Below are 24,775 nucleotides of genomic sequence, written 5' to 3' on the forward strand. Positions count from 1 at the left end.
TGAGGTTGGCTGCAATTCGCAATCTTACCACTAGATGCCCGCTAAAAAAACAATACTGTACCTTTAAATACACTGCTGAAGAAAAATTCTAAACAAAGGGCATGCAACAAATAACAAGCACATTATGCAATATAAATAAATACGAGTTTTTAACATAAGGCGAAGGAATTTTTTTACAATTTTTTGTCGAAGAAATGTTTCTACAGTAACCCTAAATGGACAAACTGCTTTACGAAGCCTGTTTTGTCCCTATTGTTGTCTCAGACAACGACATGTTTGTCCCGTGGCAGCTACTGTAGCTTCTCTATGCGTTTTGAAATTGAGGTTGGTTGCAATTTGCAATCTTACCACTAGTTGCCCGCTAAAAAAACAATACTGTCGCATGGAAGTAGCCGACATGTTTCTACAGTAGCCCTAAACGGACAAACTGCTCTACAAAGGCCGTTTCCTCCCTTACGTTTTCTCAGACGACGACATGTTTGTCCTGTGGCAGCTACCGTAGGCTCTCTATGCGTTTCGAAATTGAGGTTGGTTGCAATTCGCAATCTTACCACTAGTTGCCCGCTAAAAAAAACAATACTGTACCTTTAAAGAAAGAAAAAGAAGAAAAATTCAAAGCGAAGAGCATGCAACAAATAAAAAGCACCATTATGTAATATTAATAAATACAACATAACGTTTTTAACATAAAGCGAAGCAAACATTTTCTGCATTTTTGTCGCATGGAAGTCGTTGCCATGTTTCTACAGTAACCCTAAATGGACAAACTGCTTTACAAAGCCCGTTTCATCCCTTATGTTGTCTCAGACGACAACATGTTTGTCCTGTGGCAGCTACCGTAGGTTCTCTATGCGTTTCGAAACTGAGGTTAGTTGCAATTCTCAATCTCACCACTACTACCCGCTAAAATATATTTAAAAATTCAAAACGAAGGGCATGCAACAAATAACAATCACCATTATGCAATATAAATAAATACAACAAAGTTTTTAACATAAAGCGAAGAAAAAAATTTGTTTTTTTTTTCACATGGAAGTCGCCGCCATGTTTCTTCAGTAGTCCTGAACGAACAAAATGCTCTACAAAGCACGTCTCATCCATTACGTTGTCTCTATGCGTTTTGAAATTGAGGTTGATTGCCATTCGCATTCTCACCACTAGATGCTGCAAAAAAACATACTGTACCTTTAAACGTACTGTTAAAAAAAAATTCTAAACGTAGGGCATGCAACAAATAACAAGCACCATTATGCAATATAAAAATATGAGTTTTTAACAAAGCGAAGCAAAAATTTTCAGCATTTTTTGTCGCATGGAAGTCACCGGCATGTTTCTACATTAACCCTAAATGGACAAACTGCTCTACAAAGCCCGTTTCATCTTTTTGTTGTCTCAGACGGCATGTTTGTCCTATGGCAGCTACCGTAGCTTCTCTATGCATTTCGAAATTGAGGTTGGTTGCAATTCTTAATATCACAACTAGATGCCGCTAAAAAACCATGCTGTACTTTTAAATGCGCGGTTAAAGAAAAATTCTAAACAAAGGGCATGCAACAAATAAAAAGCACCATTATGCAATATAAATAAATAAAAAAAATAGCATAAAGCAAAACAATTAGTTTTATTTGCCGTTATATTAGTTAACAGCAGAATTTCAACATTTACTTTGTACATAAATTCTAGCTTTACCTTACAGACCGACTAACTCTCCACTTTCACACATGCTGAGCAAAGAGACTTTCCCCACCAGCGTGTATAAATTTCAAAAAGAAAAGCTATAGGCTACATAAGAGAAAAGACTGAATATAATGCAGCTTTGTGAGGCCCGGTCCCCACCATCAAAAGCATTTCTCTACGGAATAACACACTGGCACACACACACATAAACCCTCAGGTAAGAGGATTGTGTGGAGAAAAGTCCATTAGGAATAACAAACTCAGGTTTCAAAAAGATCTGACGAGCATTAGGGGTCTCCAAAAGCTTCCAGGCCTCCAACTTTCAGGTGAAGCCGAAACATTCAAATGATACGCTTTGAAAACGCTACAGCTCAGCTGTCAGTGGATGCGAGCGTTTTAAAAGTTCCCAGTCGTAAAGGTCTGCACTCAGTTCTTTCTCTTCAAATGCCGTGTCCTCGGTTGACTTCCTCGAGTTTGAAAACTACTCCTAGTGCCATTTTTTAACTATATTATTACACCGTTTTATTTAACTGTTTTTCATTTTGCTGTAAAAGTGAAATGTTTATTACAAATAGAAAGTAATTGTAGATTTCATTTTAGGCTGGTTTCAGCTGGATTTTTAATTAGGGTTGGCTCTGGTTTCTGTCATTAGCTGTGGGCTTACAGGCAAAGTGATTTCTTAGAAGAACAAGTCATGGAAAACCTAATAATTTATGTCAAGTGATTTTTTGTATTTTTGTAAAAAAAAATCCCTACTGATAAATACAGCTAAAACCAGAATAAGATGGTGAGCTGGTTTAAGCTGGTCTCCCAGCTTGGATTTAGCTGGTATTGCTGGTGTAGCAAGCTGGTCTAGCTGTGTTTTGGTCACTTTTTAAGCTGGCCTAGCTGTGTTTTGATCACTTTTTAAGCTGGTCTAGCTGTGTTTTGATCACTTTTTAAGCTGGTCTATCTGCGTTTACGTCACTTTTTAAGCTGGTCTAGCTATGTTTTGCTCACATTTTAAGCTGGTCTAGCTGTATTTTGCTCACTTTTAAAGCTGGTCTAGCTGCGTTTGGTCACTTTTTAAACTGGTCTAGCTGTGTTAACGTCACTTTTTTAAGCTGGTCTAGCTGTGTTTTGCTCACTTTTTAAGCTGGTCTAGCTGTGTTTTGGTCACCTTTTAAGCTGGTCTAGCTCTGTTTGGTCACTTTTTAAGCTGGTCTAGCTGCGTTTACGTCACTTTTTAAGCTGGTCTAGCTGTGTTTTGCTCACTTGGTCTAGCTGTGTTTCGGTCACTTTTTAAGCTGGTCTAGCTGTGTTTTGGTCACTTTTTAAGCTGATCCAGCTGGGTTTTGGTCACTTTTTAAGCTGGCATAGCTGTGTTTTGGTCACTTTTTAACCTGGTCTAGCTGTGTTTCGGTCACCTTTTAAGCTGGTCTAGCTGTGTTTCGGGGTCACAATTTAAGCTGGTCTAGCTGGGTTTTGGTCACTTTTTAAGCTGGTCTAGTTGGTTTTTGGTCACTTTTTAAGATGGTCTAGCTAGGTTTTGGTCACTTTTTAAGCTGGTCTAGCTTGGTTTTGATCACTTTTTAAGCTGGTCTAGCTATGTTTTGCTCACATTTTAAGCTGGTCTAGCTGTATTTTGCTCACTTTTAAAGCTGGTCTAGCTGCGTTTGGTCACTTTTTAAACTGGTCTAGCTGTGTTTACGTCACTTTTTTAAGCTGGTCTAGCTGTGTTTTGCTCACTTTTTAAGCTGGTCTAGCTGTGTTTTGGTCACCTTTTAAGCTGGTCTAGCTCTGTTTGGTCACTTTTTAAGCTGGTCTAGCTGCGTTTACGTCACTTTTTAAGCTGGTCTAGCTGTGTTTTGCTCACTTTTTAAGCTGGTCTAGCTGGGTTTCGGTCACTTTGCAAGCTGGTCTAGCTGTGTTTCGGTCACTTTTTAAGCTGGTCTAGCTGTGTTTTGGTCACTTGGTCTAGCTGTGTTTCGGTCACTTTTTAAGCTGATCCAGCTGGGTTTTGGTCACTTTTTAAGCTGGCATAGCTGTGTTTTGGTCACTTTTTAACCTGGTCTAGCTGTGTTTCGGTCACCTTTTAAGCTGGTCTAGCTGTGTTTCGGGGTCACAATTTAAGCTGGTCTAGCTGGGTTTTGGTCACTTTTTAAGCTGGTCTAGTTGGTTTTTGGTCACTTTTTAAGATGGTCTAGCTAGGTTTTGGTCACTTTTTAAGCTGGTCTAGCTTGGTTTTGATCACTTTTTAAGATGGTCCAGCTGGGTTTTGGTCACTTTTTAAGCTGGTCTAGCTGTGTTTTGGTCACTTTTTAAAATGGTCTAGCTGGACTTAGCTGGTCATGCTGAAAGACCAGCTGACCCACAAGCTTGACCAGCTTTGTCAGGCTTGGGGGACCAGCTTAGACCAGCTACTGCCACCTTAAACCAGCTAAAACCAGCTACCAGCTTATGCTGGTCTTTGCTGGATTTTTCAGTAGGGATGCCAAATACAATAATTTTTAAAAGTGACCATGCAAACTCTAAACCATGCAAAAATTAGCATTCCTGCTAACATCGCTATCAGTATTTTATCAAACTAATCAACTTTATGCTGTTTACTTTCCACACAACGTTGAGCACAGAAAGCCCGCACGCTCACACCTGAACCGCGAAAACACAGGCGAGATGACAAGGCGAGGTGCCGGCTTTTATTTTCGCCCCGGGTGGTTTGCAAAGCGAGACGTGTAAATGTAAACAATAACAATCGTGACGGGGAGCCGAGTGGGTTTTGAGCACCTGATAGCGTTAGCAGCTAATGCTAGTGCTCCGTAAGGACTTTAAATTTAGATTCGGTCTCCTGAGTGCTGGTGTGAAATATAGTCACTGGGTGGGTGTTGATATTCACACACCAGTCGCGTTTTATTTTCAACCGCCTTTGACGAGGGGGTGCTGTTAAGAGTCTGCTCTTACACCCTGAACAGTTGTCGCTAATAAGTGGGAATGATTCTGGAGCTCCTGAGGTTTAACAATTCTAGCAAGATTGATGAAGGATCCAACATGCTTGCTATGAGTGAAATCAGAAAATCACAAACTGGATTTGGACCTGGGTCTCCTGCGCAGACGTCCTGACACATCCTTCTTGGTCTTGTGATGAAAGAGACAAAGTGTCCGTCACATTGTGCATTCAGGAGCGGAGATGTCCACCGTGGTCCTAAAGAGAGATTGAAGATGGGACAGAAAGAGTTAGCATGAGTCAACTCATGCCAGTCTAATTATAAAACAGTATCTCATTGTGTGTTGTGGAGCATCTTTCTAGTGATAATGGCTGCAAAGGACGCAAGTTTCAATATCGCAATCATTATGCTGAGTTGACAGGAAGATGATTGCCATATTTTAGCAGGAAATATCCCTGCCTACACAAACAAGACGCAATTAAGACAATAGGAACTCCTCATTGTCACATTTGGCAGGAAATAGTGAGTGACGGGTTTTAATAAACAGCGAAGTGATGTTGTTGAGTGCAAATGATGAAACTCGTGAAAACAACAAATTACAGTTACACAGAGTTTAAGCTGCATTAGACATGATGACGTCTTGCCAAAAGCTGAGATGCAAAACCTAGCATACTGTATTTATCACATCCATCAACCAATGAGAGATGGCTGTCCTTTTGTTGCCCTAACTGACTGTAACCTTAATTCATCCCATATGGCAAAAAATAAATGTTTCTGGCCCAAAATATGTTTTAAATATATGCTAAATACATTTAGTACAAAATAGCTTAATTAAATATTATATAAAATTATAAATAAATAAATATATAAATTAAATATATTTTTAAATTCAAAAATATATTTAGTTTTAACATATATTTCAAAATGTATTCTAATTTTACAACCATACAGCAAAAAAAAATTCTTGACCAAAATATAAACATTTGTAAAGTATATATAAAATATAAAATTTTATATAGTTTATTTTTGCAGTTGAAAATATATTTAATTTTATATTTTTAAAATTTAATATTTAAAACTGTTATGTTGCAACATACAAAGTTTTTAATTCAATGTAACATGAATATAAATGCTTTATTTTTAAATATATTTTAAAAAAAATTGCCAAAAAATATACTGGGAAAAATACATTTTTTCAAACATATTTCAAAATAAATAACAGTAAGTATATTTTTATATATTTAAAATTTGCGGTTGAAAATATATTTAATTTTTAACTTTTCAAACTTATTATGTTTACATGTTTGTCACAAAGTTTTTCTTTCAATATGACATGAATATAAATGCTTTATTTTAAAATATATATTTTTAAAAATTGCCAAAAATATACTGGTGAAAAATATATTTTTAAACATATTTCAAAATATATTTCAGGAAATATATATTTGACCACTTTTAATATATATTTAAAATTTGTGGTTGAAAATATATTTAATTTTAAACTTTTCAAACCTATTATGTTTACATGTTTTAACAAAGTTTTTCTTTCAATATAACACAAATATAAATGCTTTATTTTAAAATATTTTTTAAAAAAATGGCCAAAAACTATACTGGTGAAAAATATTTTTAAAATATATTTCAGCAAATATATTTTTTTTGACCATTTTCATATATATTTAAAATTTGCCGTTGAAAATATATTTAATTTTAAACTTTTCAAACCTATTATGTTTACATGCTTGTAACAAAGTTTTTCCTTAATATGACACAAATATAAATGCTTTATTTCAAAATATATTTTTTTAAATGGCCAAAAAATATACTGATAAAAATTTGCATATTTCAAACATATATATTTCAGTAAATACATTTTTGATTATTTTTAATATATATTTAAAATTTGCAGTTAAAAATATATATTTAATTTTAAACTTTTCAAACCTATTATGTTTACAAAGTTTTTCATTCAATGTGACACAAATTTAAAGATATATAAAAAAATGGCCAAAAAAATATACTGGTTAAAATAATTTTTTAAATACATATTTCAAAATATAATTCAGTAAATATACTTGGACCATTTTTAATATACATTTAAAATATATATTTTTGCCGTATGGGTCATTTATATATTTGGCAGCCTCTTTTATCCAAAAAGGTTTTTTCATCCACTGATATTTCATTGGTGTGTGTTCCCGTAGTATCGAACCCATGACCTTTGTATTGGTTATTCTACTGAGCAATTTTTGCAACACAATCTCATGGCATTTCGTAACTAATTTATGTTGTGGCTAATTCCTACAATCTTATTTTTACAATCAGCTTTCGAACCATTGATGGATAGGTTTATCGTCACGTCAGGGGTAAAACTCTTCTTTATTTCATTTGTAAAATTCGCTTTGTACGACTTTATACAAATTAGCCAACTCATAAAATAGTTACCGCAAGATCGTTTACTAAAATACATTTCTGGCAAACCTACTCGTGCCAAGGCCAAAATTTAAATTTGCATTACACATACACCCAAACCATCGCATGAATCACATAAAACGTGTCTCCACGGGGGCAAGTCTCCAAAGCTTGACTTCATATCCTTAAGTGAACTTAAATCAATAAAAACAAAAGCCGCCCTCCAGCCCCTCCTCCTCGCAGAGTCTAAAAAGCACCACGTCTACCTGCATTATCAACGTCAAGACAAAGAAAGCCATCACGGCGATCCCGGCCTTATCCCTAGACACACACACACACATCCCGCCTAAAACCTTCCAGACAAAATCAATACCCGGAGACAGTCAAAGGTAGAAACGTCTGCTCTTCCCACACCTGAGTCATTACAATCACCCCACGCCGCAACCACGAGGACAAAGTCATCACGGTACATCTGGCCGGTGTGACGCGTCCCCGCATCCGCTGTTAATTGCACATTTGGTCGGCTTCCAAATAGGGACGGAGCTTTGATAAAGTGACCCTTTATGATGATATATAGCACTGCAGTTTTGGAACGCCGTCAACGCAATGCAGACCATCAAAGCGCATTTATGATTAAGTCATTAATTTGAAGAAAGCGCACAAATTAAAGAATGATAAGAACAAAAATTCGGCCTACATTTAAGAAGAGAGGACAAGACCTATAACTTTCACAGGTGCGGGGCAAGTTTACTTGCCACTAAGCACTTCACAAACATGTGTTTCACTGTTTACCAGCGTGACAGATCTGAGCTCAGCTCTAATGCTGGAGATGAAGACGGTGGATGCTGTGCGATGACAGCGAAGAGACACTCGGGGACAGGTGTGCCTTGTCGTACCCGAGAGCTTCACCACCAAACAGATGGTGCTGTTTATTGCTGCTAAGCAGTCGTGCTCCACACCTTTTCAAAACTGAGGAGATAATTACAGATTTGAGAAAGTACAGAAATACACACTCAAGAATCAAACTTGAAGGTAACATGCATGAACAAAAATAACGGATAGGTCGAGATGCTCAAAACCGCCAGTTTGCCAACAAACAGCCCTTTTAAACAGAATTGGGTCAGGATATATGAGAACAAGGTTTTAATCTTCTCAAACCCTGACGGATGCGAGCGATACGATAGAAGCGCTGTGACAGATATTGGGTGTTGGATTTTTATAGAGACGTGCTGAGGAAATGTTTGCCGGCCTCAGCTATTCTTTCAGTGGTGCTACAATACAGAACAAAAACTGAAGGAGCATTAATGAACCGCAACGGTCGCTTCTGACAAGATGGGATTTTTATTGCTTTGACCGACTTTAACAAATGATGAACAAATAAAAAACAGTCAGTGTTTGGTTTGAAAGGGATCTTGGGATGGTTTAAGCTGTAGACTACATAGTTTTCCTGGAGTTGCGGTATTTGTCATTGCAATACTTTGACCAATGTTTATTGCTTTCAGATAAAACTTGGTTTATTAAAATTTTACATATTTTTCATATGTTTTTGTTTGCTTGACATTGAAAACGTAAAATAAATATGATGTCGACATGTTGACCCCAAAATCAAATTAACAAAAATTAATTAGCGTCATTTTGCCTAAAGAAAAAAAACAATCATTACTTTTAATGAATCTTGGGATAGATTGAGTTCACCATCTGCAGAACTGTTGGAGTTGATCTACTTCCCAAGACTTGTGCCCGTATATTATCGATGACACTTGCTAGCATGCTAGTCGCTTGTCACCTGTGGATTTACTGCTACGAGACCCAGACGTCTGTAAAAATGCCTGATGAAACAAGAAAATCTTCAGGTGTCACCCAAATCCAGTCAACAATGATTTCATGCTAGCATCCCTACTAAAAAGACCAGCTGAAACCAGCCTAAGCTGGTTGGCTGGTTTTAGCTAAGTAATCTGGTGTAGCGGGCTGGTTTTCAGAGGGGTTATGGATACTTTTAGCTGGTCTTAACTGGTCAGACTGTAAGACCAGCTGACCCGCCAGCTTAAACCATCTTGACCAGGCTGGGAGCTTGGCCATCTTGGCTTAAAATGGAAGTAACTTGTTTAAGCTGGTCTTCCAGCCTGGAAGTGTATTGCAGACTGGTTTTAGAGGGTTTTTGGCCACTTTTTAAGCTGGTCTAGGCTGGGAGCCCAACTGACACACCAGCTTGACCAGCTAAAAAAGTGGCCAAAAACCCTCTAAAACCAGTCTGCAATACACTCTTACCCAGTTAAAACCGTTCAACCAGGTCTTTAGGCTGGTTTTAGCTGGTCTTTTCAGTAGGGATTTGACACTGCCTGAGAAACTAGAAATGCAATACATTTCCAGGCTGGAAGATCAGCTGACCCACCAGCTTAAACCAGCTTGACCAGGGCTGGGAGCTTGGCCACCCTGGCTAAGCTGGTTGGTTGGTTTAAAATGGAAGTAGGTTGTTTAAACTGGTCTTCCAGCCTCGAAGTGTATTGCAGACTGGTTTTAAAGGGTTTTTGGCCACTTTTTTCTGCAATACACTCTTATCCAGTTAAAACCAGTCAACCAGGTCTTTAGGCTGGTTTTAGCTGGTCTTTTGAGTAGGGATTGAACATTGGCCTGGGAAACTAGAAATTGAAGACCTGCAATTAATGATTTGATTTCATCTCACGCAGCTGATCAGTTTTACAGCTTACTGAAAAACACTGCAACAATTTTATCATTTTTGTGAGAAAAAAAACTAAACTAACAACTAAACCAGCTTTCTACACAAGAAAAACCAGCTAAAACCAAGCTGGGAGGCCAGCTAAAACCAGCTCACCTGCTTATGCTGGTTTTAGCTGGTTTTGCTGGTGTAGCAAGCTGGTTTAGTTGTCTTTTGCTTACTTTGTAAGATGGTCAATCTGGACTTAGCTGGTCAGGCTGGATGACCAGCAGTCCCACCATCTTGACCAGCTTTGCCAGGCTGGGAGGACCAGCTTAAACCAGGTCCTTAAACCAAGCCGGAAAGCCACCTAAAACCAGCTTACCTGCTTATGCTGGTTTTAGCTGGCCTCCCAGCTTGGTTTTAGCTGGTTTTACTGGTGTAGCAAGCTGGTTTGTTGTGTTTTGTTCACTTTTTAAGCTGGAAGGTCTGGACTTAGCTGGTCAGGCTGGAATACCAGCAGTCCCACCATCTTGAAAAGCTTGGCCAGACTAGGAGGACGAGCATAAACCAGCTAGCGCCACCAAAGGCAAATCTGAGCACTCAACTCATTTATTCTCATTGTCGTCAATGAAAAACAGCTAAAACATGATCGAGATTTCCTTTGTGATTTTGCCTCCCCTATGACCTGCCCGGTAGGCCTAAAATCAGATAACGTGTCAGATGCGTGACAGTAAAAGATTCGGGTCGTGATGTGGCTCTGAGGTTCTGACCGTAGAGCTCTGAATGGTTTGACTGCACCTTCAGCCCAGTGGCACCGTGTCAAACCCATAAATAAAACGAGTGGCAGTAAAACAGCGCAGAAAGTGATCCCTCTGCGGGCATTCTTTACCCTGGATGAGACAAGTCTGGCCCACTCCATTCATTCATTATAGATGTGCCCTGCATCAGTGCCACGGCTCGTACGCGCTCCCGGGGGCAGACGACGTGAAATATTCACCCGCTGAAGTCCTGCAGGAAAAGTGAGGTGAGAAATGGGTGAATCTAATAAAAACCTGTCAAGAACATGTGCGATTTGAAATAATGTCAATTATATTTGCAAAAAAATGCTAAGAATATGACTCATTTTCCTCCTGACATTATTTTCATGACAACTCAAGCACATTTCCCACCTCAATTCTCATTACTGTAATGTGTCTGAGGCTTTACCGTAATGCCGACCTTTGAGGGTTTTATTCGTAATTCTCATTATTCTCGATAGTAGCGCTCATTAGATTCTAATTAACATCTCATTATGAGACACCAGACATGTTTTTCACAGGATAATAAACCGCATGTAAGCAAAGAAACCGTAAAACACACGCAGAGGCATTCGCTGATGATGTTCGTGAATTTGGATTTTCGTCAACCCCGGCTAAGTCTCGCACCTCACGTCCGGCACCGTGCGACCAAAACTGGACTGTTTATACAAAAGTATTTTTGTGAGGAGCGTCGACATGATTGTACGCAGCGGTTGGCCGGACTTCACCTGTGAATAACAGCAGGAATGAGTGGATATACAGGAAGGTGTTGAAAACAGCAGGTGACAGAGTGACTAATGTTTCAGATTTGGTAAAATCAGCCACAGTCAGACGCATTGTTCCATCTTCCTCAACCTACTCTTCTTCCTCCTCCAGTACGCACGTATTTATAGACCCAACGTGTGGCGTAATAGAGCACGACAATGACCGCCAACCTTTTCTATAGCAAGTGTTCTTCTCATTCGTTTTCAATAGGGATTTTCAATCCTTGAAGCAAACCAGGCAGATGAATCACAGTTTGAACTGAAGCAAAACGTGTTTGAAAATGAGAATAAAGCTGTGCACTTACATTTTTTATAGGGCGATGAACTATTCAACTTTAAGTTTTGTGTAGGATGATGATCAAAGTATTGAAAATAAATGCTATAAAAGTATGGTCACAGATTATAAAAATTTATTAACATCACTTACACTGCAAAAAAATGACTTTCTTACTTAGTATTTTTGTCTTGTTTTCAGTACAAATATGTTAAAATTCTTACATCAAGATGCATTTTCTTGATTAATGCTAATGACCTTAGAAAGGAAGTGTAGTTTTTAGACAAAAACATAAAATTTAAGCGAATTTGTGCTTAAAACAAGAAAAAAATTGCCAAAGGGGTAAGAAAAATGTTTAATTAAAAAAGTTAAGTTATCAAGTTATTTTTTTCTTACCCTATTGGCAGATATTTAAACATAAATTCACTTAAATTATATATTTTTTGTCTATAAACTAGACTTATTTTCTTAGGTCATTTTGCCCATCAAGAACATCTTGATTTAAAAAAAAATTAAATATTTGTACTGAAACTATATATATATATTTTTAATGTACAGTTTTTTTAAACAATTAAATAAATTATGAACTTTTTTCAATATTCTGCAATAATCCAAGTTTATTTACTGTATAAATATAACTTTATTTTAGGGATGCTCCGATCAGGATTTTTGGCAGCCGGTACAGAGCACCGATTTTTTGTCGTCATGATCGGCCGATACTAATGCCAATACTGATTCTTTCTTTCTTTCTTTCTTTCTTTCTTTCTTTCTTTATTTTTATTTCGAACAACAAAAAATATATATAAAATAAAAATAACAAAAATAAAATAAAATAAAATATGAAAATACAATAATTGAACATACAGTAATTGCAAATACAATAATTGAACATACAGTAATTGCATTACCACATAAAAAAACCAAAATATTCTTTTACTTTCATGTGTTCGAAAAGGAGCGGGATGAAGCAAAAGCTTATTTTTTTCCCACCCCTTAAAGAGCCATTCAAACATCTAATATATTTCAAATATTTTCTATATTCTATATCTTTCTATTACAATTACAACCAATTCCCCCTATTTTTAAAATATGAACCTAATTTACCTTTTATTCCAAACAACCCATCACACTTTAAACTTAATAACCAATCTTTTGACCCGATAACCAATCTTTTGAATCTTTTTGATCTTTTGATTCTTTAAGCTGATATGCAAGCTCGACTGTATCTGTTAACTCTTTTTCTAGATAAAGTGATAGCACAGATGTTGCCTTTGTTATATTATTTAATCAGGTATATTATTGTTTTATTAAATACTCAAATAAATAAGCACAACACACTGCAAAATATGATTTTCTAGAAGAAACTTTTTTGTATTTTTTGTTGTTTTCAGTAAAAATCTAAACAAATTCTTAAATCAAGATGCTTTTTCTTTATGAGCCAAACGAACCAAGAAAATAAGTCTAGTTTTAAGACCAAAAATATCAAATGTAAGTGAATTTGTGCATTAAACAAGCAAAAAAATCTGCCAATGGGGTAAGCAATTTTTTCTAGAATTTTTCAAAGGGTTTCCTGTAAAATGATACCAAACATTTGTATGTAAACCTCTGCATGTGGGTATGGGAAGCTTTTGAAATTGGGTAGGCCAAGTCCAGGCGAAAATTCCCAAAATAGCTTCAGGGTGGAAGAAGTTAACCTTTAACATTTAGAGACGTATAAGAACAACATTAACCGACATAATTAATGCCGATTTAAAGTTTGTGATAATTCGATCAATATTCTAAAAATTACGATTTATACATCATCTTCAAGCTGAATAAAAAGTTTTCCATTGATGTATAATGAGATATGATGCTAGGATAGGACAATATTCGGCCGAGATACAATTATTTAAAAAATCTTGAATCGGAGGATGCAAAATATCTTCATTAAAGTTGTCCAAATGAAGTCCTTAGTAACACATATTATTAATGATCAATACATTTTTTATTTATTTACGGTGGCAAAGTTACAAAATATCTTCATGGAACATGATTTTTACTTAATATACTTTTTTACTTAATAATTTTGACCCAAACATCATATCGTTGACCATTGCTACAAATATAACTATGCAACTTATGACCAGGGTCACAAATATGCAAGCAATTTCATGCCGTAAAGAGACTGATCTGATTTCCACAGTGCATCATGGGATTGATCTGCTCAACTTGTGATTAGCATTTCCATGGCAACAATGACTTCTCCCATTAGCATTTTTACATTAAAATCATTTGTGACTCATGTGATTTGTGTAATGCGCATTGGCATTCACATGTGTGTGTAGATTTGCACACATCACCTCAGCGAGTTCACTCGTGGGTTTGCATGTCAGGCCGGGCTTTAAAACACTGAACGCTTCCCTGAATGAAAATGAAAGCATTTGCATGGGACACAGCTTCTGTAAAACTATGTACTACTGTAGCAACAGTAAGATTTAGCAACATCACATTTATTCTGTGGGATGATACGAGTTAACACCTGCATTCACGATCGCATGGTTGCTATGGAAGCGATGACCGGTTTGATGTATTTCTGTGTGATGCATTTAGCACAGACACAATGAACATCATAAAGACATTTATCCAGCATTTCTATATACTGTAGCTTCATTACAGAAGCTCATCTAACCCCTATTGTTTTAACTTTGACAGGTAAACTCTCCCACCATTTGCGTTAAAGGCGCATATAGTATATTGAAAGGTGGGCAATAACATTAAGAGACCAAAATATCAACGAGACTTTGCAGCAACATCTAGCAACCATCCAGAACACATTTGAAGATGCAATGCACAAAAACACTCCAGAATGAAAAAACTCACATAGCAATGCAACCCTATCTGCCCAGTAGCACACTTAATACACTAGCAACACCTTAGCAACGCCCAATGCTTGGTTTATTATTGATGGTGTAGACTCTGTATTTATAAAGAATATATTTTAAACATAAAAAAATTTGATTTAAGCAACAAAAAGTAAAAAAATACCAAAGTTTAATGATGTGCTACAGTCACATTCATTTCCAGAGCTAATGGACTGAAATATTGTATCTACTTCAGTCTTCTGGCCTTGATGTACGTTTTAAGAAAATGAGACTAATGCATGCATTCAGGTACTATAATAACACAGACAAACAACTCCAGACGGCTACATCTTTTAAGAGTTTGGTCTAAACTTTACTGAGATTCACTTCATTTGTCGCTCCGAGTGAATAACAAAGCGAATGACACCCAAGAACTCGAGTAACGAAATGAAAAGCCAATCAATTACTGCCACCATGGCGTCATTATCCTCCAGTCAAAACAAATCAGAAAGGTTTCTTCTGATAAATAATGATTCGTTTTCTTTGAAAGCAAACATCGTGGAAGTGACAGGAAAAAAACAAAAGATTGCAAATTAAAAGATCAAAGTCAGGAGGAGTCTCGGCGAAGAGAGAAGCGCCGATGACGAGGACAGCTTTGATCATCCGCAGATGAATTTTGACACAAATACTTTCAGTGACCTGAAAGAACCGGAGAGAAAAATCTCAAAAAAAGCTTTAATTTCTGAAATCCTTTCCTTGCGGTTTAGCTCAAGCCATCTCAAACCTCAAAGCCAGATGATGTCGTAGCTGTCTTCTCCATCATAATAACTCTATTCTGCATACAAACACACAATGCTAGTATCTTTTTTTTATTTTGCAAACTACAGTAACATTTTCTGCATTTTAGACCACAACAGTTGGCACAAAATTGGCACAGAAACGACTTTTACAGAGTTATAGGGTTCCCACTTTAAGTGAAATGTCAGATTCCCTGACTAAAAAAACTGAATTACCATGACATATGTCTTAGATGCCGTGAGCCTGGATAATGTAGCGTACACTTTGAGTTTATAAAAATGTAGCTTAAATGCGTGAAATGAATAAACAGTGCCAATAAACAGCTGTTCAAATTGTAGTCAGCGAAGGCTTCAATGTTAGGAATCGTATTCCTTGCGTCACAAGTTTACAAGCGGATTACAGATGAATGGAAACTTAAATTTAAAGCAACAAACAAAAATTCCTGATTTTCCCAAACTTGATCAAAATAAAAAAATCCCTGACTTTCAATGTTTGGAAAAAATATAAAAAAAGGTCATGATATTTCAGAAATTCCATGACTTGGAATAATGATTTAAGTAGGGGAGAGTGGGGGACAAATGTAAAATTTTTCAGAAAAACTTTTCAAAAAATAAAAAAAGATATATTTTTGCTGTGGTCAATAAATCACAAGTGTGGTCTATCAATACCAGGTTTGTAATTTATCTTTCTAAAAAATAATGAATTTTTCTATTTTAAATTTCAGTTTTATCATGTTTCAAAAGCAACCAACAGTACAAACTTAAATTGTTGAGAATTTAAAAAATCAAATTAGAGTACTAAAAATTTTCAACATATACAAAAGTTAGGGTGACCATACGTGCCATTCTTCCCGGACGCTTCCTGTCCAGGATTTCGGTGTGTCTTCCGGAAGTCGTATTTGTTGATCGCATACGCCATTCAGTTAAAAACATAAGACATACAATCGTAGTTTCATTCCTACCTTAAAATGTAACGGTTGCTTTTCTGTAATAATAATAATAATCCTCTATGACGTATCGTATGCGGTGGACAAATACGACTTCTGGAAGACGCACCGAAATCCTGGACAGGACACGTCCGGGAAGAATGGCAAGTATGGTCACCCTACAAAAGTATTAGCAGCGGGACAAAAGTAACAAGTGTTACTTTCGTCCAGACAGGATCTCCCCACATTTAAACCCAATTTACTTTTATTTTGAAAAACTCTGAGAAGTCAAACTTCAGGATGTGTTAGGTCACTAAATCACCTGTACATTGACACATGAAACCAGAAACACAACGCGTTATGAGAAAAAAATGACCGCTTTAGGATTTTAATTATCATAGTTGAAAACACCTTTCTGGACAACGTTGAGTAAATAACGTGATATTTGTCAGGTCTGTCAAGGGTTGTGTCCCTAAGATGCTGTCATAGTTTGGGATGGAAATTTTATCAGGGTTCGGAGAAAAAAAATGTTGTTACTTTCGTCGCACATTACTTTTGTCCGCGCTCCCCTACCTGTCTGTTCCTTGCCCAAAGTTAACTTAGGGTTAAATAAAGTGTGAAAATGTTTCATATCCCCAAATTAAAATCTATCTGATACGTTTGTCGACTCATGTATACTTGTACAAGCTAGGTCGACAACCCTGTAAGCCCAGACAAATTGATTCAACTTAAAAAAACATAGGGTAACTCACTGCCCTAGAAAAGTCAATGTTGCCTTAAACAAACAAGCAACTTTAAGTTAAATCTACTTAAGATTGCTGAAGAGTCAATTTAAGGCCCAATCCTATTTCTCTGTCTTACCCCTTACCCCTACCCCAATTGGGATAGCCCTTACTCTCACGTGAACGTGCAAAACTAAGGGGTAGGGGTAAGACAGAGAAATGGGATTGGGCCTAAATGTAAAATGCATTAAGATGACATCAAGACCCATATATGGTAAAGACAACGACAGCGGAAACAGCTGTGGTCAGTGCCGTGGGTTTAACGTTCGCCACATCAGAATTTATTAAGCAAATGTGTTTCCATCTCCCATTATTGGCATTTACTCATTTTGGATAAGTCAAAAACCACCTTAAGTGAGCCCAAAAACTTTTTTGCGAATTAAGGGATTTTTATTCGAAATTTGATGTTTTCATCACTCGTTTCTTATGCAATACTTCAAAATGCGCATACAATCATGGTAATGAAAACATGGCTAATGATAACAAAACAACTGCAGTAGTATAAATAAAGACAACAAACAGCAAAACAACACTCATATAATGGTAGCTGTTAATTTATGCATGAATCAATTTCAAATCCAGAGATTTAAATATAGATTTAAAAATAAATTGATTCAACTCAAAATTTTATGTTGAATGAGAGAAATCATTCAATTTGTTCATTAAACTAAAATACATTAGGACCTTTTTCAGGCTTTAGGTTAAGTGTACTTATTTATTTGGGTTAAAACAAATTTAGTGTTAACAGTGAAGTGGTGAAACCCAACAAAGCTCATCGATTGGCCAGTTTCACATCATTATCAGTCCTGGGGGATGGCCCTGTCATAGATTAAATTAACTGAAGTGTTTTCCGATCACTATGTGACCCACACAGTCCAAATAGATGAATTCAAAATGCTTTGAATAGCTTTTCTCCTTTGTATGCACTCAATATAAATTGCAAAGAAAAGCACAATGGAGAGGAATCTGAGACCCAAGCTTAGCAAAGAAATACAGCCCATTCACCAGACTGAAATACTGAAGTGGAAACCCATGAACACTTTTTTCGCTTGAACCCTCCGTTGTACATGAACACGTACATCATTTTCCGAATAAATTGTTTTTAAAACGTAGCTGCGGTCGTTACTGTAAAAATCAGCAAACCGCAACCAAGATGCAACATCGTAAAATGTAATTTCTGGGATGTCCCTGAAATCACAAACGGCTCTTGAAATAAGTTGAAATAAATTTAATCCTGTCTGATTCACAGAATGAGTCATCAGACGCAGATGGTCGTCTGCTAGCATTTCACGTTTTTCCTTGGTGGACTGTATCACAGGTGCTGAGCGTTACGAGACATCCCATCAGCGTTGGAGGGTTTTACAGCTCATCCAGCCAGATTTACCTTCCTCCATCTGTCAGTCGGCTATCATCTCCAGAAACAACACGGAGAGGATGTAGCGAAGGTAAATAAGCGACTGCGAGCTGGAAGTGGTTGGGTGTTTCTGCTTTGAAATTCTCTATATGATTATATTTGATCCAAATTATGACTGTCCCATAGCTGTGGCATCTACTGAAGTTAATGCTTTGAGTTCTAGCCGTAATTTTTGCTCGATTCCTCTCATCTGTTTATTTATAGAGCGAAGCAGTGCATTATGGGGAAGGGGTTAAATGACACATGGCAGGTTAATTGACTGTGAGAAGATATTAATACAGTTTCTCAGTACTGTAACGGTGGAGGAGTCTTGAGGCGCAATTACGTTAAGAGACCGAGAGTCATGCCAATAATAACAGAAGATAATCCAGGGTCAAAAAGCCAACGTTTTCTCAAGCACGGCACATGAAAATCGTCCAAAAGCGCAGAGCTGAGACGTCGACAATTTATTAGGTGTCAAAGAGACAAAGCTGAAAGAGGAGGAATATTATAACTAGCCACGAAATGAAGAAAAGGTCAGCTGAGTTTCTGAAAGCCATTTTTAGCCTGAATTTGAGCCGGAGTTAAAATATAAAATGTAACTATTTAAAAGTTTGCTCAGGTTCTGTCAAAATCCAAATAACAGAAAGTGATGTCATGTGACCAGCTAAGTACTTATTATACTTGGTGTTGGGCCAATTGATGTCCAGTGTAAAATTTAGGTCCTAACAACTGGTACAGTATAATAATCTTAATATAATAGTTTGTATTAATGTACGACCAATACTTGTGAAAGTTACATCTGAAAATAATAAACTCATAACTAATTAGCAGTCTTCAATCATTCCCTACTGTATGCTAATAAGCACTGTTTATTTGGCTACAAAGGCAGTACCGTAACTGGAGTAACGTAAGTGTACTGTACCTAACTCCACAGGGAAAACAATTAATTCAGCCTCTTCAGTTTGACAATGTCTTCGAGATCTAATCTCTGAATAACGGCTGACTTTGAACGACACGGTCACAATGGCGCAACAATGGCCTGACAGCGACTTATTCACAGCAGGAATAAAGGTCTTGACAATTGTTGAATGGTCTTTGAAGAGCTCTGCATTGGCTGTCGCTGATAGCCTCTCGCCTTCCTGAAAGATTAGTACCTGTGGACTTTTTATTCAATTATTCCATCAATGAAACGGGTGGTGATTTCGCACCCTAATCATAGCTTGTGCCGAATGACGTGTGCACTTCAATGTTCTGTGTGATTAAAGCTGTTCAACTAAAGCTCTATGATGTTACATGACTGGACTTGTTACAGTACAAAAAAGGTTTAGGTCACTGAATGTACTGGTCATGTGGTGAAAACCAATGACATCCTGCAATGCTCATAAAACTCCCACAATGCTCAACAAACTGCAATTATTAACAAACTTTCATTATGATCAACAAACTCCTGCGATGATCAACAAGCTCTTGTGATGAGAAATAAACTACAGCAATGATCAACAAACTCTTGTGATGATCAACAATCTTCCATAATAATCCGCTAACTTTCACAATAATCATCAGACTACAATAACGATCAATATTTCGCAGAAATGAACATATTCCCTCAATAATCAAAAAACCCCACAATGATTAATCAACTTCTGCAACACTACTAACAAATTATTGCAATGCTTAAAGAACTCCTTCAATGCTAAAAAAAAACACTGCAATTATCAATAAACTCCCACAATGATCAACAAACTCTCACAATAATCAACAAACTTGTGCAATAATCAACGAAATTGAGCAATAATCAACAAACTTGGTCAATAATCAACAAATTTGTGCAATAATCAACAAACTTTCTTAATAATTAACAAACTTGCAGAATAATCCTTAAACTTGTGCAATAATCACCGAACTCTCACAATATTCAACAAATGTCAGTAATAATAAAAAATCCTGCAATAATCAACAAACTTCCGTAATAATAAACAAATTCTCGCAATAATCAACAAAATCTCCTAATAATCAACAAACTTCCGTAATAATAAACAAATTCTCGCAATAATCAACAAAATCTCCTAACAATCAACAAACTTCCGTAATAATATACAAACTCTCGCAATAATCAACAAAATCTCCTAATAATCAACAAACTTCCGTAATAATATACAAACTCTCACAATAATCAACAAAATCTCCTAATAATCAACAAACTTGCACAATAATCAACAAACTTGAGCAATAATCAACAAACTCTCTCAATAATCAATAAACTTGCACAATAATCAACAAACTTGCTAAATAATTCTCAAACTTGTGCAATAATCAATAAACCAAACTCTCGCAATATTCAACAAATTTCAGTAATAATAAAAAAATCCTAACAATCATCAAACTTGCACAATAATCAATAAACTTGCACAATAATCAACAAACTTGTGCAATAATAATCAAACTTTCGCAATAATCAACAAAATCTCCTAATAATCAACAAACTTCCATAATAATAAACAAACTCTCGCAATAATCAACAAAATCTCCTAATAATCAACAAACTTACACAATAATCAACAATAATCAATAAACTTGCACAATAATCAACAAACTTGTGCAATAATCAACAAACTCTCTCAATAATCTATAAACTTGCACAATAATCAACAAACATGTGCAATAATAATCAAACTCTCGCAATAATCAACAAAATCTCCTAATAATCAACAAACATCCATAATAATAAACAAACTTGAGCAATAATCAACAAACTTGTGCAATAATCAACAAACTTGTGCAATAATCAACAAACTCTCTCAATAATCGATAAATTTGCATAATAATCAACAAACGTGTGCAATAATAATCAAACTCTTGCAACAATCAACAAAATCTCCTAATAATCGACAAACTTCCGTAATAATCAACAAACTTGTGCAATAATCAACAAACTCTCTCAATAATCGATAAATTTGCATAATAATCAACAAACGTGTGCAATAATAATCAAACTCTTGCAACAATCAACAAAATCTCCTAATAATCGACAAACTTCCGTAATAATCAACAAACTTGTGCAATAATCAACAAACTCTCTCAATAATCGATAAATTTGCATAATAATCAACAAACGTGTGCAATAATAATCAAACTCTTGCAACAATCAACAAAATCTCCTAATAATCGACAAACTTCCGTAATAATCAACAAACTCTCTCAATAATCAACAAACTTACACAATAATCATCAAACTTGTGCAATAATAATCAAACTCTCGCAATAATCAACAAACTTTTGTAATAATAAACAAACTCTCGCAATAATCAACAAAATCTCCTTATAATCAACAAACTTGTGTAATAATCAACAAACTCTCGCAATAATCAACAAACTTGCACAATAATCAACGCATTTCAGTAAAAATCAACAAACTCCCCAATGCTCAAATTCTGCATTGCTCAATCACCTCTTGCAATGATCAACAAACTCGAATTGGACATGCACACATTTTGAATGGTAGTGTGCACAACAGAAACTACACTGAATATGACATTTTCAATTCTAAATGGTTCATTCAGATTATATTTTCATTTATATTAGCAGACACTTTTATCACTTGCAAACATTAAGAAACAATAACGCGATAAATCATGGTGAGGCAATAATACAAGAACTTACATGATCAAATACATCAGATATATTAGGCTAAGTTTAAACTTCGGGATGGAGGGACGTGGCAGTTTCCATTCAGCAGAAACCCAGACAGAAATGATTGGACCGTTCTGAAGAGCTCCTTGAGACACAGCTGCTGATAGAGTCCATCTAAGATTTAATAGAAAAAGATAGAAGTAGATTTTTAAACCATGTTTACATGAAGAATTACCTTCAACTAGAACGAGCCAGGCAATATTTAGCCACGTTCTGAGAAAGCTAACTTCATAAAGTTTTAAACATGTACAAATAATATAGTATGAAACTATCCATTTCCCATAATTCACTCCGATGCCATGATGACCTTGCATATTGACCCTTTGATGTCCCTTAACTTGATGATGAAAGCCAATAACGGCATAGTTTGGGAGGAGGATGGCACTTCATCCAATTTGGACTAATTGCTCGAGCGATTACATAGCGCCTTCAGGTCTGCCTGTCCTTTCTGCCACCCAGAGAGATGAAGTTACCCAATGTCAAACACCACAGCTTCAACATATTTGCTATTTTCAGAAATCCCCTGCTTGTCATGTGCTTCCTAATAAGAACCGGTGACGGCTCTTTCACAGCGTTCCCATTGGTCAAAACATGAGCATCTTACACCAACACTCACCTATCCGTAAAATGAATGACTATTCACTTCATGCATCACTTGAGAAAATGACAGCTTTATTAGAAGTGACTCATGATATAAAATGTACCTTGATTTGTCTTTATGCATCACGTCTCCTTTCATCTCAAGCATGCTCATCCAGTATTCTCCATGGTAACCAATACACTAAATTTAGGTTTGTTAGTGAAGATATTGTTGGTTAGTGTGACAATAAAGCCAAAATAGAAATAGCAATAATTTGTGTAAAAATTAACAATTTTATGTCTTAAAATGGCTGTAAATCTGCACAGATGCAGGCAAAGTAAAATGCGTAGCTTTCATGCATTTCACATGACTCCCTCCTCAAATTCCGACAGCCCAAAACTCACAGGCCGGAAATAGCCTACAGCACAAGAGATGTCAAAAATAAATATTACAGTCACACTTGCATTGCATAATGTAGCCTGCATTATAGAGATTCAAACGACTGCGTTATCGCCTCCCACATTATGAAGCATTTTTTTATTCAACAACATTTATTGTCAGGAAGTGCTGGATGCAGGAGGATATCCTGGCCTATTTATGAATGTTATTTAAATTGTTTTATTTTAGTGTCATAAAATTTCACCAAATCGTTCATACTATAGATCTATCAATGTTTTTAACACTTCTGGATGGTGCCAAACGGCACACTTTCTGCCGCTAACACACACATTTCAGCTTTCGAAACACATGATTTTTTACATGATGCAAAAATGACTTAGTATTACTGTACTTGGCTTTGTCGTCTTATAAAAACAACTTTAAAGACGTTTCATTTGGACGCTCTGTCTTTCCATCAGATGAGTATTACGGCACCACTGATTCAGAGTCGTTGGTTTGAAATGAAATTTGAGCAGACTACATTTCACAAAAACTAATCACATCTGCGCCGCCACAACAGCCTTGACACGTGTGAATTATATATAGATACATCACTTTAATGGGTTCATCGTCAGTTTTAAAAAGCTGCGACTTATTCTCAGAGTTATTATCCAGCTACGGCGGTGAGAAATGAACTTTCGTGACAGTCAGATGTGATTTTATAAATGGATTCCTTATGAAGTGCCTGCTTGAGTAACAAATAAGTATTTTCTACCAAAGTAATTTAAAAAATACTGTGGATTGTTTTGAACGTTAATCTTATGAACACTGTTAAGAATCTGTATCACAAATTTAAAAACGAAAAACAGACAATAGCATAGGCTGAAAAACAATACATAAAATGACACAAAAAAGAAAGTCGTCCAACGGACACGAAAAACAGCAGAATATCGTGCCATGAACACGAATAAATAATCAAATATTTTGTGATATGCGTATATCCAATCTGGGGTGCGTTTCTCAAAAGCATCGTTAGCCAACGAACATCGTAAGTTCCATCGTTACTAACATCGTTCAACGATTTGATGTTTCCCGAAACCATCGTTCAAACGAACATTCGCAAACTGCATCGCTAACTTGTGTCGTTGGAACGACAGCTCTTCACCTGTCGTTAGAAGCATCGTTCCTTGTTATTATCATACGTAGACTTACGTTGATCATGCTTTTGAACAAAATAAGCAAAAAACATGAAGTACAGTCTATATCCATCATTCTAAATATATTACAATTTTATTTGATGTCTTTAAATTTGTAAACAGAATGAAAGCACTGCATTTGAGAACTGTGCATGTGCGCAGACTTACGAGCTTTAAGACCCTGGGGAATCCCTGGGAGGAGTGACGTAAGAGGAACCTTGCGCATGAATTAAATATCTTGAAAATAAACAACAGATAACTAAATCACAATAACAAAATCTATATCACTATCTATCAAAATCGATAGCAGTCTTCCGATGCAATATATATTATTTACAGCAATAATCTGACATTAAATCGATTTGCACAGATTAATTAGTACTTCACATACCATGTGACATCATCAACTATGTTGTTAAACCAACATGGTTCAAACGACGAATGTGCGACAAAGTTACTATGCTTTCGGGAAACAGTCATGACAATGTAGTTCGTTTCTCCAACAATGCATCGTACTATGGTTGTTCAGCAGCAAGTTGCGTCGTTGTTTGGGAAACGCACCCCTGAAATGAATAAAGGTAGGGCTGGACTTGAATTCTTTGATCAAGAACTGATTGGATCGTTTGAAGTTGGGTCATGTTGCTATTTGCTAAACGCTGCGATCTTTTCCCAGACTCGCCCAT

General features: G+C 36.3%; 1 long non-coding RNA gene across 1 annotated transcript in view; it reads right to left on the reverse strand.

Annotated features, from left to right (window-relative positions):
* The window catches only part of LOC129454031 (uncharacterized), a 57,215-nt gene extending 35,167 nt beyond the window's left edge, over nucleotides 1-22,048 (reverse strand). Inside the window, exons 1-2 of the long non-coding RNA XR_008647659.2 lie at nucleotides 21,909-22,048; nucleotides 4,751-4,858 (exon numbers count right to left, since the gene is read on the reverse strand). This is a non-coding gene — a long non-coding RNA (uncharacterized lncRNA). The remainder of the gene's footprint in view (nucleotides 1-4,750; nucleotides 4,859-21,908) is intronic.
* Between the last annotated feature and the right edge of the window lie 2,727 nt (nucleotides 22,049-24,775).

This window comes from Misgurnus anguillicaudatus, chromosome 23, assembly GCF_027580225.2.
Source record: "Misgurnus anguillicaudatus chromosome 23, ASM2758022v2, whole genome shotgun sequence".
NCBI lineage: Eukaryota > Metazoa > Chordata > Actinopteri > Cypriniformes > Cobitidae > Misgurnus > Misgurnus anguillicaudatus.